Source organism: Dermacentor variabilis, chromosome 5 (assembly GCF_050947875.1).
Source record: "Dermacentor variabilis isolate Ectoservices chromosome 5, ASM5094787v1, whole genome shotgun sequence".
Taxonomy (NCBI): domain Eukaryota; kingdom Metazoa; phylum Arthropoda; class Arachnida; order Ixodida; family Ixodidae; genus Dermacentor; species Dermacentor variabilis.
This window is the reverse complement of record NC_134572.1, coordinates 3,562,179-3,577,091: the sequence shown is the minus strand read 5'-3', so window position 1 is coordinate 3,577,091 and position 14,913 is coordinate 3,562,179. Positions and strand designations below refer to the sequence as shown.

General features: G+C 44.8%; 1 non-coding gene across 1 annotated transcript; it reads right to left on the bottom strand.

The window, feature by feature from the left end:
* Positions 1–14,010: 14,010 nt before the first annotated feature.
* TRNAT-CGU (transfer RNA threonine (anticodon CGU)) lies at positions 14,011–14,083 on the bottom strand. Its single transcript has one exon. It is a non-coding gene; the product is annotated as a tRNA-Thr (tRNA).
* Positions 14,084–14,913: the final 830 nt, after the last annotated feature.

Genomic DNA, 14,913 nt, shown 5'->3' with positions numbered 1-14,913 from the left:
TGGCACAAATTCAGATTCGCCTTTGTGAGTTTCTGTGCTCTTAGAGCTATGACTGTTGCTTCTGCAACGCATCTATTTGCTGTGAGAATATCGCTACTCAAGTAGTGTTAATTTTTTGCAGCATTCTTTAGACCGAGTTACTTAGCTTCATCAATGGGCATCCTCTCGTCACGTGAACAAACCCAGCTCTATGGCCTACTTATTAAAATCCCTATAGGCATAGCGGATGTGTAGCAAGCTGTCTTGTCTAATTTGGTCAATCGGACCTAGAGCTTCATTTTACTGCAGCAGATGTCCAATGCAAAGTATTCACAAGCCTCTACGTCACTCTTGTTGATCCAGACTACTAGTGCTATGAATCTGGTGGTCTAGATTGTTCAACGTCTGTCGCATCAATTGCGGATGTAAGCAAACTAAGTTGAACTTTGCAACTATTTGTGATGTAGATGTAAGTATTCTGTCACTTTTCTTTGATTTCTTTGATGTCAGTGCCCAAGAATATTTCCATAATTCTGAGTCACTCAATGTCCCGTATTTCAGTCTTTTAGGTCCTTAGGGCACTTGTGAGTGCACAGCCAAGGATGCTACGAAATTGTTTGTAAACATCAGTGACCTTCGCAGTTCCTCCCATCTTTAATACTACCGTGGCGGTGCTGGCTGCTTGAAGGGCAAAGCATCCAAATTTCAGATGGGATGACCTCATCGTTTCAGCCTTGCAGACCTTGGAGTTCCCATCACGATAAAGGCGCAGAATATTGGCAGGCACACAGCTGGTGGTTTCAAGGGCTAGGCCTGCACGATCAGTCTTCCGATCAGACCTGCTATCCCAGCCTTGTGAGCTATCGAGCAGTCATCGTTGTGGTGGCGAGATAAGTCTGCACTCTATGTGCTGTTCACTTCAAAGGCTTGACCTTCAAAATGGATGTCACTGAAGAAATTTATCGTCCCAGCCTTGCAAGCTTTGCAGTTGTCATTGCAGTTGTCCTTCGCATCGATAGGCAGGTCATCGGCTGCTCCGAGGGCTGGGCTGACAGGTTGTGTCATTCACCTCCGGTGGCATCTCGGCTTTGTGAGCTTTAGGCCCTTGTGCTGAAGGGCAAGTTCAGACAGGAGCTGAAGCAAGTAGAAGGTGCTCCCGCCTCACAAGCCTACAGATGACGCCTGCAGCCACAGTATGAGTCCTGGGTATTATGGCACAAAATGTAAAGAATTGAGACAGGTGCCATGGGTAACCCGATGTTGCTCCTTTAATGGAACTCTAGTGGAACGTTGGAACTCGGAGTGACTCTTCAACTGCGGAAGAGACCGCTTTGAGTTCTCGAGAGCGTCGGAATGAGACGCTGCGTAGACGACGTGCCGAGGAAACGGAGGAAGAACGTGCATGCAGCTCTTGCTTTCGCAATTAAACCAGGGTGAACCTGAGCTAAACCACAGGCAATTTTTAATGAAGCGGCATACATCACGGATTAAAGAGCTCCTCACGAATATCACAAGAGGAGCGTCAATAAGGAACACTCAAAATCAGCTCGTTGACGCATATGACCAGTGTGTCTCTCTGCCTTGCACAAGGTTGAGGCTGTTGTCCTTTTATGATGAAGAAAAATTACAACACCAATTACAATTTTTTAGCGTTGATGCAGAGGAAGCGCTGCTTGGTCTGTAAGCAATGGCACTTACCCACTTCCATTCAGACAGAATTTGATTCCATTTTTCCTAAAAATGCAAATATACTATTCCACTGTCAAATATACTATTCCACTGTATATAAAATGTTAAATTTTATATACCGACCAAAGCAGTTATCGAGGCCGACGAAAAGTGAAGTGGCATTGGAATGTTCTCTCCTATTTTCGGTCGGTAATTTTGTCTTCGCCTTCCCGACTTCATAGCACATTTCTTTTTGAACTTCTAGCAATAGTTCTACCTTTCCGCAAACTAAATTCACCAACAGATACTGCAGCGTTCATACCTGATTAGCTGCTCATCCCTTACTCCTCATGGTGACTCACAGATTTTGCGAGCGCTAAAATCATTATAGGGCTTGACCTACTGTCATTTGGCTTTAATAAGATTGGTTTATGTTCCTGTGAAGTCTTATTCCTTAACAGAATGGCAGATTTGTTGGTGGAGGCATCGCTGGGTGGTCCGATTATTGAAATGCTATCTTATTCAGCTTTTATCACAGCGGCTATATTTAAGACATAGATATGATGCTACGAGAATTTCCAGTACCCTCTCTAACAAGCTTGGAATGTTTTGAGCGTCTGTGTATTACTTGGAACATCTGTCAAACGCAAAAAAATTCAATTCGCCATTACGTTGTAGAACGTGACTTCTAAATGTTTACTTACATAGGGATTCTTTGGTGCCCTCGCCTATTTGTTCTTATTGTGGAGAAGATAGGCCACAATTTCTTCTGAATTTCTATAGGCTTTCTTATCTTACGGAAAGTAACCTTAGAAATATCGCTCCGCATTCTTGGCTTAGATTTAACTGTGTCGGATTTGCAATCCTTTTGTGTCTCGAGTTTGGGTACAGCTAGCGACAGGTAGGTTATTTTTCTGTTATGCAAACCTTTCTCTTAGATACACTGAAGTTTAGTCACTCAATTTTAATTTAAGATTTTATTGTTGCCAAATTTCGTTCGATTTCTCTGGTATTCATTTATAGTTGTAGCTATTCCTTTACCGCTAATATACATATGCTCTCCAAATTTGGTTTTCTTCGATGATAATGTATCTATCTTGCACTAGTTGTTACTTTCTTTCGCATTATGTATATGCTAATTTACTATCTTGGTCTTCCCGATTCTTCGCGAGCCTTCTAAAGTCTGTATGAGCCATTGCAACGTAAGGCACTACGTCTACATACCGACCGTGGGACACTTAATTTTCATTTTTTCCTCAGTTTATGTATAGGCCCTTTTAAAATTCCTGTTAGAATTTAGATGCCTAATGGTTCGTTTTGAATGCTTGCCTACACGCCCTTTTGGTATTTTGTTAGATGCACTTTTCACTCAACCCCGTGTGGCCAATCCCCCCTGTGGGTACGAGCGGTGTTTTGAGGCAACAACAACATCCGCCCACTAGCAGGCGTTGAAGTATAAGCGAGGACACGCAGAAGGAATAAAAGAGAAAGTTTACGGTGGTGGCCTGGCAGACGGACCACCTTTCGCTAGGATCGCCTTTCACTAGGAGGTGGTTTTATGATTTTGTTATCATATAAATTCTATAATAAGGCGAAAATAGCTTTCAGGTTAATGTCTTCAGAATGTGAAATTTTGGCAGTGCACCTTAGCATCCCAGGCTACCGTTCATTTTCTATTATAGATGCTTATTTCCCTACGGGCTTACACAGTACATACCAATTGGATAGTGCGCTTGCCAGCTGCAAAAATTAAGTCGTCCTTACTGGTGACTTCAACTCGCATCACGTGTCATGGGGTTACAAAACAGATGCATGTGGGACACGTCTATGGGACTGGACCATAGATAAAAATCTTTCATGCCTTAATGTCAGACGACCTACTTTTATCCGTGGGCAATCTCGCTCAGTGTTAGATTTGACGTTTTCTAGCACAAGCGTCGCCGTGACATCTTGGACTACGATTGATTCCGGTACAAACAGTGATCATCTTCCGGTATACTTTGAAATTGCATGCCCTTTAACATCAGTTGATCGACACGGCAGAATATTTGTGAATTGCAAAAAATTTAAAGACTGCTTGCGCTCCACCATTGCATCATTAACTAATAGTAATAACGAAGAAAGTGGCTTGAATATTTGTTCAGCGTTACAGATCTCCCGACAAAAGTCTGAATTTGTAATTCAGACCGCTAAGCGTTCCCCATCTAATCCTTGGTGGAACAGTGAGTGCACACGAGTTTATCGAAGAAGGAAAGCTGCTAGGAAAAAACTTCTACATCATCAGAGTCCACAAAATTGGAAAGATTATCAATTTATTTCGGCAACCTTCAAACGTGCTATTAAACACGCAAAAGATGAGTACGATAAAAACCATTTCGATTATCTATCTAAATCCAAAAACAAACGTGCTTTATTTAATTACCTTCGGTTTAGATACAGACTCCCAATGAGCGTTAATGTAGACTCAATCGTCTATACCTCACATGAAATGAGGAGTCCTTAGAGCTATTGGCTAAAGGATTGGAGAGCCGGTTGGCAACGCGCCTTCAAGCTTCTGTTTTTACTCCTGCGTTATCGGACTACAAAGAGATATCCTATTCGGAAGTAGCACAAGTTATGTTACGGTTGCCAACTACAGCGCCTGGCCCGGACGGAATAACAAATGCAATGTTAAAGATTTTCTTTCAAGAAGCTCCACGTGAGCTTCTGAACTTGGTAAACTACTCTGTTAGCAATGCATGGATTCCACAAGAATGGAAGATCGCCAAAATTATTCCGTTACTTAAAAAGTAACGGGCAGGGTACACTATCGACGACATCAGACCAATTGCGTTGACATCAAACATAGTGAAACTTATTGAAAGAGTGCTTCTCGGACACATAATAGAGTTTATTGTCGAAAATCAATTGTTGAGTCCTTGCCAAATTGGATTTCGATCTGGCTATTCAATATGACACGCGCATGTAGACCTTGAAAGTCGAATTAACATCGCCAGACAGAAAAATCAATACGCGGCTTTAGTTACCTTAGATATATGTAAAGCCTATGACAGCATTGAACACACCAATCGGTTACAGAGCCATTGTTTTCCAGGCTATATTGTAGGATGGGTGCATGAATTCTTAAAAGACAGGGAATTCTATTGTTTTCGAAGCGGCTATTCTTCTAGAAAACATAAGCAAACAAGAGGTGTGCCTCAGGGATCGGTACTCTCACCAGTATTATTTAATATTTTACTGAGCAGAATCCCCGTTCACCCAGGAGTCAGTACCTACGCTTATGCTGATGACATTGCCTTTTTTTGGTATGGCTAGTGACATATACTCTCTTTACGAAATTTTACAGTCGTATCTAAGGGAACTGGAACACTGGCTGGATAGCTTACACTTAAACCTGAATGCTAATAAGTGTGCTATACTTGTTTTTCCAGTTAAAGACCCAGTATACATGTCGCTGAACTACCATCTCGAAGACATCCCACAAGTAGAGTCGTTAAAGTACCTTGGAGTTACTTACAACGGAAATCTTAACTGGCGGCCACATATTGAATATATTGCGACAAAAGGAGCTCGTACAATAGGCATTTTGCGCAAGTTAAGCAATCGAAGAACAGGTATGCGCAGAAAATCCCTCTTGATGGTATATAAAAGGTACGCTCGTTCGGTGTTAGAATTTGGATGTGTTTTATTCTCAGGTGTTCCATCATACAAGCTTCGGCCGCTAGTTTTGTTAGAACGAGAGGCACTAGGTCTGTGCTTAGGCCTTCCAACATATGTTGCAAATGCCGTATTATGCATGGAAGCAAGAATCCCACCCATATTATGCCGATTTCACCTTCTGACCGTTCAGACCTTCTTAAGGCTACATGAATCACCATTAAACCGTCCTCAAATTATTTTCATCTCCGATGCAGAATTATTTTTTCCTGTTCATTGACCCAGGTTTCATAGACCACAGATTATATTTGTGCAAACATTACTTGAACCACTAAATGTGCAAATTCGTGATGTGCTTCCTAATAATACGCATTCAAATTACCCAGAGATCAGGTTCGACGACATTTTCCCGAACCACGCGAAACTACTCCCTTACGGCATCTTAAACGCCATGTTGCAAGAACACCTAAGCACCCTAGAAACAAACATTATCATTGCAACAGATGCCTCACAGTGCGAGGAAAAAGCTGGCATTGGAATATTTTGTCCTGCGATCGACTGGTCTTTTTCTTTAAGATTGCCTGATTTTGTGCCTATTTTTCTGGCCGAGTTGTTAGCAGTAATCCTAGCTTTACGTAAACTAGACCAAATGATTACAACGGCTGCTATTCTTACTGACTCCCTTTCTGTGTGCTCTTGCCTTACCGCTACTAATGAGTCACCCATGCTAAAACTCTTCCACTAACTAGTTCCTGCCCATGTGCAATGTATTCATTTGATTTGGGTGCCTGGTCATAAAGGTTTGTTTTTTAATGAAACTGCCGATTCACTGTTCAAGATCAAGATTCAAGATCTTCACTGCCTAGCGGGCCCTGTTCTTCCTATTCTACCAGTGACAGCACAGATCACGGCGGCAAGATTTCGGATGAGATCAATTAGATCAGCCTTATCAAACCCACGTTTGACAGCTTCTCCAGAGTATAAACACCTGGCATTTCCCTGGCATAGCGAATCTTGTTACACAAAGATGCTTGAGGTCTGCCTCACCAAATTACGTTGCCGCATTCCCTCCCTAAATTTCTACTTACGCAGGTCGGGTTTGGTTCCCTCTCCCGTTTGTTCTTTTTGTGAGGAGGAGGAGACGATACAGCACTTCCTTCAATCTTGTCGCCGTTTTGCTGCGTTAAGAAAAAGATTGTTGGAGATACCTTTTCGAAGAATTGGCCTGGACTTGACAGAACCTGCAATTCTTTCGTTCGGGGCGTCCACTTTGGGATTCAGCCACAGGGATGCATGCTTCGCTGGCCAAACATTCCTTACAGAATCTAAAGGAATGCCCTGCTAAATTCTATTTTTTGATTACTTTTAAATTAATTATTACTCATTCAACAGCACCTTCATGATTTTATTTTAGCCGGTAATTCAACCCTATTCAATGCTATTCCCATAGATATTAGGAAATTTATGCTCTATATTATTTTGGAATAATCCACCCATTTCTTGGCCAATCCCCCATCGTGGGTAGGAGCCACACGTGCCACAGGCTACAACAACAACAACAACAACAACAACAACAACAGACGGACCCTGCATTGTGCCCAGGTAATATGTTATGGAGGGGATCTTGCAACCTTTACGATTACTAAACCACTGTGTGATTTTCTCAGATGTATCGGTCCCTACTGTAAGCGTTAAATTTGAGAATATTTTTCCTGAGAATGCTAAACTTGTACCTAAATGGCTTGTTGGAATATCACATTGAGAGCCTCCAAGTTGATACCGTGATTGCTACAGACTCGTATGCTTGCGTCAGTGGAGCGAGGGCAGGCATGGACAGCTTTTCGCCATTAAGAAACGGGTATTTTTTATATTGACTGCCTGATTTTACTCCATTATGTAAGGCAGATTTATAGGCGATAATCCTAGCATAACGAAAACTCGTTACGTATATTTCTTCAGCTGTCATCATGACTGATACCTGGTCCGTTTGTGCCACTCTCTCAGCGCCGAGCTCATCTGACCTTCTCCGAGAATTGATTCATCCATTCCCCAACACTTACGCATCACCCTTTTGGTGCCGGGCCAAAGTTAAGGGCTTGAATTTTTAGTCCATCCAGCTGGCGGGCGCACTTGCGGCGGTGATTGCTGTTCGCGAGGAACATTCGCTTTATCAAATGATCCGCCTTAAACAGCAGAGATCTTCAGCTGTCAGCATCCCTTAGCACAGCCCCCCCACATGGTGTTCCACAAGACAGTTTCAAGTTTCATTAAAAAGACTGCATTTCCTCCGACACCCCCCCCCCCCCTTAATTATCATTCACACAGGTCTGGTTTGGCTCCTTCTCCACAGTGTTATTGCAGTTAACCTGAAACTATATTAGAATGTCGCAGCTTTAGAAATGCGAAGGAAACAACTCGTGAAAGTCCCAATCGCCGGCTTTGTTTGCTTTGGCAAGGGCTGAAGGGCGTTGGCACTAGGTGGCTGCAACAGGAATGCATGTGATAGCACATATAATTTCTTTAAGCGAAGTCAAGAGACTGCCACGCTAATTATCTGGTGTTCTTTTTCTCTCCCATGATAAATGACTATCATAAATCGCATCATAAATGACATCATTAAAGTACCAACAGTATCTCTTCTTGATTATACCCCTGAAGTTCATGAAACAAATATTTCTTCTTTATCATACCTCCGAAGTTCATAAAACTGAATTTAAGAAATTAAGCCATTTACTGCGATTATCACTTCGATAGCAATTATGCGGACACTCGAGGCGCTTTCGCGCCGCCGCCTTCCTGCGTGTGAAGCGTGTGGAGGGTGAGGAAGTCTTTAGAGACGGGCAGTGCGTTTCGCTGTAAAAAACGAAGCCTTCCTCCCGCTGCTGATCCAAGCGTTGTGCACACAAGCATTCATAGCGCTTGAGCTATGTGCTTACCATAGCGCTTTGTATATTGTGGTCTGAGCGGGCCCCAAATTTCAAGCTACGATTGCCGCTGGTTTTCCATCGAATGCACCTCGTGCACCCGTAATACGCGTCGCCTGCGACCATGTTGTTTGTTTCCTCCATGCCCGAAACGGTTGCTGGCGGCGTTACTCATCACGCCAGCGATGTGGGACGCCTGCCGGGGTGATGGCACTGTCTATCGTGCGGCAGTTGCCTCGGGTGCTGCGTCGCGCCAACACGCCGACCCGCGTATCAGTGGAACACCTGCTGCCAAAGAGCTCGAGCTGCACGTTGCTATTGCTGTCAGTGTAACTACCACCATTTTCCTTAATGTGTACGTTCATGATCGCCTTAATATATTCTCTTTAATTTAGAAAACTTCATTTAAGTTCTCTGTTTCTTTTTTTTACCACCCCAGCGATCCACGTGAGCTATCAACTTAAGTGATCTGAGCCATCTCATCTGGGACCATCCAACCAACTTTAATTTCTGAAGCTGTAAATTTCGTGTCGACTTGATTCACGTTCATTTTCAAATTCTTTGCCAGTGCCCTCAGAAGTGACGACCGACCTATGGATGCCGCCGGGCGCCGTGCCGCCGCTGCGCGGCCCTCGTTGGGCCCGCTCCGGTTCGCGGCACAGCCTCGCGTCCCTCTCAGTGCGCGTCCGCGCAAGGCGCCGCAAAACGTGACCTTCAACATTGTCTTTCCCCCGGTGCTCTTCGTGTACACGCCCGCGCCGACACCACCACCCGAACCAAGTGAGTCAAATTTCGCAACAAAAATCGAACCCTCGGTTCGCCTTGCTCATGCATGCGAGGGCTCGACACTGGCAGACTTGATACCATGAAACAGCGAGACGCTCATAAGTTCACGTGACGCCTGCGGTTGGAAAGTTGTTCCAGATCCACCACGATGACCATCAGTGGCAATGGCTAACACTACCAGGGCTTGATTTATGATACGCATGCTGTTGCGTCTGAAAACGCCAAAGGGCATTCCTTCGGTGCATCCCACGAGGCAGCCCCCTTCGTCAGCGCCTGCCCAGATGGCGACGCGTCGCCGGCGCCAACTGTTGACGAGTCAAAAAAGAAGTTACCCGCAAGGTGACAACAAACACCTCATTCTGTAGACGCGGTAACAACCGTGAAGCTCAGGCTTCCCGGGCCGCTACAAGCTGACCATCGCAGAGAGCCTACTAACTGATGCAAGGGGCCAACGTCGAGGACTTCCGTGGAAAATCCGTCGACTCCAATGTTGCGTGATCGCAACATTGGAGGCAGAGTGCGGTGGAACGGTGCGATGTCATGAGACATTTTGCGAATGGTTCAACGATTATGATTGGCCGAGACACAGTCATCAGATTCCCTAGTCTAGTCACCTAGGGAAAACGACTGTTTCAAAAGAGGACACCTATGGGGCAGTGAGTTTGTACTGACGTGCCTGACGTGTCCTGATGTGTGCCCAGACATTTCAAGTGCTCCTGCATGTAGTTGCGCTCCCATAGCTGCGAGGACTGTAAGTATGTGAGACTACTCAAGACAGCTATAGCGCTGCTTCCTGCCTTAATAGCCAGAAGGGTAACAGCGTGAATACAAGTTTATTTTAAATAATTTTACAGCTGTAACCTCTTAAAAAAAGACGAGAAAAACAAAAAGAACAGCAACACCGAATCAGGTCCAGAAGATATTTGAACGAGTACCGACAGAAAAATATTGTGCCCCACTTTATTAATTTTCATTTTTATATAGCTGTTGACTACAAAGTTACGGTAAAACGCCCGAATACCTCAAGAGCGCCGCAAATAATCAATTACGTCAACATTTGCACGACCAGTTCAAAACCCGTGCCAAGCGCAGCGCGTGACTTTTTGGAGGCGACGCAGGAGTCCATTCAAGTCACTGAAACTGCAGCAGGCGGTAACGTATCACAAACTCAAGCGCGCTCCAGTAAGACCCTGTTGACGCGTGCTTACAAACTAGTGGGGGGACCAAATAGCTCACGGAGATCCACCTTTGGAGTGATGATGGGGACCTGGGAGCATGCATGGTCCATAGGCGCGTGCGCGCGCGCTGGTGTGGTGGCCGATTCGCGCCACGAGATCACCGCACCAGGTATCCGTGATGGCGACCAGCTCCATGTTGCACTTGGCGCACGCATTGAGCTGGTAGCATTAAAAGGTAACGTACTTATTTGTTGCGCTTTGTAGGAATGGCGGCTGCATACCGACACTGCTAGGGCGAGAGCGCTCGTTTGCATATTGAAACAGACATCGCTGGTAAATAGACACCTATGGCTTTCCACTTGCCTGAAATGTTAAAGTGTCCGAGCACCCTTAAATTCTGCAACTTGCATGTTTCACACAAAGCACCCTTTGAGCACTCTCAAATTAATCAAAGGGTTCGCTGAGGGTGCTAGGCTAACGAATGGACACATTTTCGAAATTTTTAGAGAAAGTAATGGTGCAAAAAGGGTGTCTCGACGTCCAATCTAAGCTCCAGTTTTTTGAGTCCGCTAGCTACCCGCTACAGCGGACGTTTGCTGGAATTTATGCGGCCTATGAATCTACGAACCTTGCTTCGTGTAATTGTGTAATACCCTGCTATGGTTAACAGTGCTTCGATTTTGGGCGAAGCTGCGACTTTTTCAACCTCGAACAAATAAAAGCCTAAAAATCGCTAGAATATCCGTATGATTTGATAGGACATTGTCAAGCTGCTATCGCAGCTTTCTTCCTAATAGCCTGTCCATATTCAAATGTATATATCTGGGCAATGAAGCACTTGCTTACTACTTAGTTTTTGACGAGAGGACAAATGAAAAACCTGCCGGTGAAACAGTTCCAGGAAGATAAAGTGTTGTAGCTTCTACGCGGGAACGTAAGTCGAAGCTTTTCTCGAGTTCTAAAGTTTACGAGCGCATTCTTGTCGACAACTGTTTCATCATTAGTCGACGGAGCACAATTCTCGTGCACACGGATCGATCCGCGTTCTCTCCGCACACCGCGGCCGTTCGTGATGCTCGGAATCGTGCGGCCCGCTACACACGCGTGTCCGTCGCATGGCGCCGGATGAATCCTCGAGGAACATCGTGCCTCGCGTTTTATAAACGGGAAGCCTACTTGGCGTGTTTTCCACGAGTCACACGGTGCCTATAGATTCAATTCAAATCAGTCTTTATTTTCTTTTGGACAGAGAAAGAAACAGGACTAAAAGCTCGCAAGCTTGGCAGAGCTCCTGCCCCCTTTGTCAACTTGGCAGTACAGTACACAGGCAGAGATTTTCATTTCTTCAAATAAACACTGAGACAAGATAACAAGACACTTCGTAAAAAGCAGCGCTATGCATTGCAGCACAAACACAGGCATTAGAAAAACAAGTAACAGGTTATGGGGAAACGAAAAGAAAACGGCATAGCTTGAAACCGAGTGCAATATCATCACGTAATTTTGCGCAGAAAAAATCGCTTAATAGCATCACTTGAATGCTCAAAGGGGTCAAACGATTCTTTGTATAATTTATTTAATAATACTGGAAGAGTATAATAAAGCGACTGCTCGGTGTAGTATGCCCTAGGTGTCGGCACTAACCAAATTTCTTTGTCTACTCTGCAGGATATGCGTGTTTCTCTCAAGTTTTGCCAGATAACAAATATAATGTTCATCACTTCGTGAGGTTGTAGGGGGTTCTTATAGGCTTACCTGTTACGAAGCCACGAACTCGCGCGCTGGGTATCGCTGCAACAAAATTCGCATGCCTTATTCGTGCCAGTGCCAAATTGCGTGGTCTTAGGCTTAGAGACTTTGTGCGCTCGCATTGGGCTTCCACAAACTTCGGCAGGCTAAAATAGGCCGTGTTGCTTGACTGCTTCTTTCTCGCTTTGCTGTCACTTCGCTTGGATCGACCGACACCTGCTCGCACAACCAGCTCGAGGCGAAAAACGCACGGCGTCGAGTGGCGCCTTCAATGTCAGCGGCGGTCAGTCTACGCCTCACAGCAACGTCGTCCCGTAGTTTCAAGCTGTGATGCTAGCTGTGTACCGCTATTTTCCCCCAACTAGCCTGACAAGAAAACTCCTACGTGCTGAAGCAGAACGTCGCCGCTTCGCCGCTAACAAAGAAGGCAAGAAGGGAACACTGTACTGCAATATAAATGAATCACGCTACCATCATGACTGCTGAGGTAAAGTATTAAATTCTGCGGCGAAAACTGAGATCTGTCATCATTGTGCGTCACAACGACTCCGTAGACGGCTGCAGGTAACGAGCTGGCCCAGCATTTCTTCGGGAGCACGAGTTGCGCGTTACGGCATTATAGTCGCTCTGGTGTAGCACTAGGCCTAGCCCTTTTTTTCTTCTCACTTTCACCGGGTTTGGCGCCGACGACTCGCCAGGCAGAATCGGTGGAAGGTCTCTCGCACAGCTCAGCCGCAGAGACGCGTAAACACGCCGACGTTAGCGCGGGGAAGCTCGGGGAGGAAGCAATTAGCGATGTTGGTTTATACGTCACAATTGATATCAGCAAAGATCGGTGTACTCGCAAACTACGTATACCAAGCGCCCGATCGAGAGTTGGAATAGATCACGAACATTGAAAGGATGCGATACTCTTGTTTCGTCCCTACCGCAGCGCCATATATAGACCACACCTGTTCTCCCGTATACGTAATCATCCCGGGCGACCGCGTGATCCGGTGGGTGCTAACTGGTTAAACTTATATGCACGCTTTATCAAAGTGGTGCTTCTTATTGTACGAGGGACATTTTAAGACCACTGGTTGCGTCTAGAGGGACTGCCCGTCTAAAGTGTGAAATTTCAGCCTGCCAGCTGTTTTCGTTGTTTCGGAGCAATGGTGTGCAAATAGTCCGGCTCCATCGGAAAACGGCGCCGTGCATTTCTCGTATCTTTGCGCAGCAATCAATACTTTGTTGGCTGGAATCAGCTAGTCTGGAAAAGCACATGTTTTGTGCAATAATTCATGAGCACGAAGGTCCATCCGCTGAATACTAACCGCGGATTTACAAACAGGCGCCATGACTGCAATAAAAAAAAAAACGCCGAGAAATGTTTGTTTCGTGCGTGGAAAGAGTGGTGTACCGTATTTCTTTAGACTGCGGGAAGGAATACATTGGTCAAACGGGAAGGTGCCTCAATGATCGCTTACGGGAACATTCAAACAATGTTAATAATCTGGTAAAGACTAGTCATCTAGCCGCACACTGCTCTCGTTGTAGCAGTAAACCCTTGTTTGACAAATCACAAGTGATATATAGGAACTCAGATCAAGTCACTAGGCAGGTCATTGAGGCATTCGAAATGATTAGAAACGATAACTCTGTAAGTTGTCCATCTATGGTAGCTGTAAAAAAAAGAAATCATGTTCCTATCGCGGTGTAGTGGCCTATGGTGGATGATTTTGCCGGAAAGAAATCTATGTGCGACAGTGGCTTTTTTGTTCAAGTTGTACGATGGTATATATGTGGTAACCATGTGCAATAAAAATTCAGTTTGTTAGTAGCGCTGTGTCTTCTGGTGTCCTCGTGTTTTCTTGCACTTTGCCTCATGTTATGGATTTTGAATGCTTTGATAGAAAGTAATAAACGAGAAGAAAGGGGCTAAACCGAGGGGCTCGATTTTTAGTAGTCATATCATAAGAAGCCAAGAAACACTGACACTAAGACAACATAGGGGAAATTATTTCTGCCTAATAAATGAAATAAAGAAACGGTAAATTAATGAAAATGGAAGTGGATGAAAAACAACTTGCCGCAGGTGGGGAACGAACCTACAACCTTCGCATTACGCGTGCGATGCTCTACCAATTGAGCTACCACAGCGCCGTTTCCCCGTCCACTTTCTTGGGTATTTATGTTTCCTAGTAGAACCCTGGGAGTGTTAGCCAGCGCCATCCCTCACAAACCTTGGCGGCGGATGTGGAACATCCTTTCCGCTGCAGGCGTCACGAGAACGTGATCTTTTTGGGTGAAGGCAACCACTCAATAAACCCACACATGCTACATGAAGGCGTCAATGTTGCCGGATTCGAGACCATCGTTATGTAATAAACGAGAAGGAAGGGGTCAACCGGGGGCCCGATTTTCATTAGTCATATCATAAGAAGCCGACAAACACTGACACCAAGGAGAACATAGGAAAAATTATTTGTCCTTAATGAATGAAATAAAGAAACGATAAATTAACGGAACTGAAAGCGGATGAAAAAACTTGCCGCAGGTGGGGAACGATCCCACAATCTTCGCATTATGCGTGCGCAAATACTTTCGCTTCGCAAACACTTTCATTTCCATGAATTTATCGTTTCTTTTTTCCATTTATTAAGCACAAATAATCTCACCTATGTTGTCCTTGGTGTCAGTGTTTGTTGGCTTCTTATGATATTCATAGAAAGTAAGGCAGTCGTGTTTGCTCAAATTAAGGAAAAAGACAAAATTTGAGAGGTTATTCAACCGCTTGTTAAAGTCAATGAAGCGCATTGTCTTCTTCGGCAAGTTGGGGGTGAGAATTGTTTGTATGAACCACACAATTTATTCTGAGAGTCCCGCTAGAGCGACAATGTTTGATCGACGTCGACTACGTAGAGGTTGAATTCCATTAAAGTTTTTTGACTGAATGCACAGCGGCCTGTGGCATGTTCGTTCTTCCGATA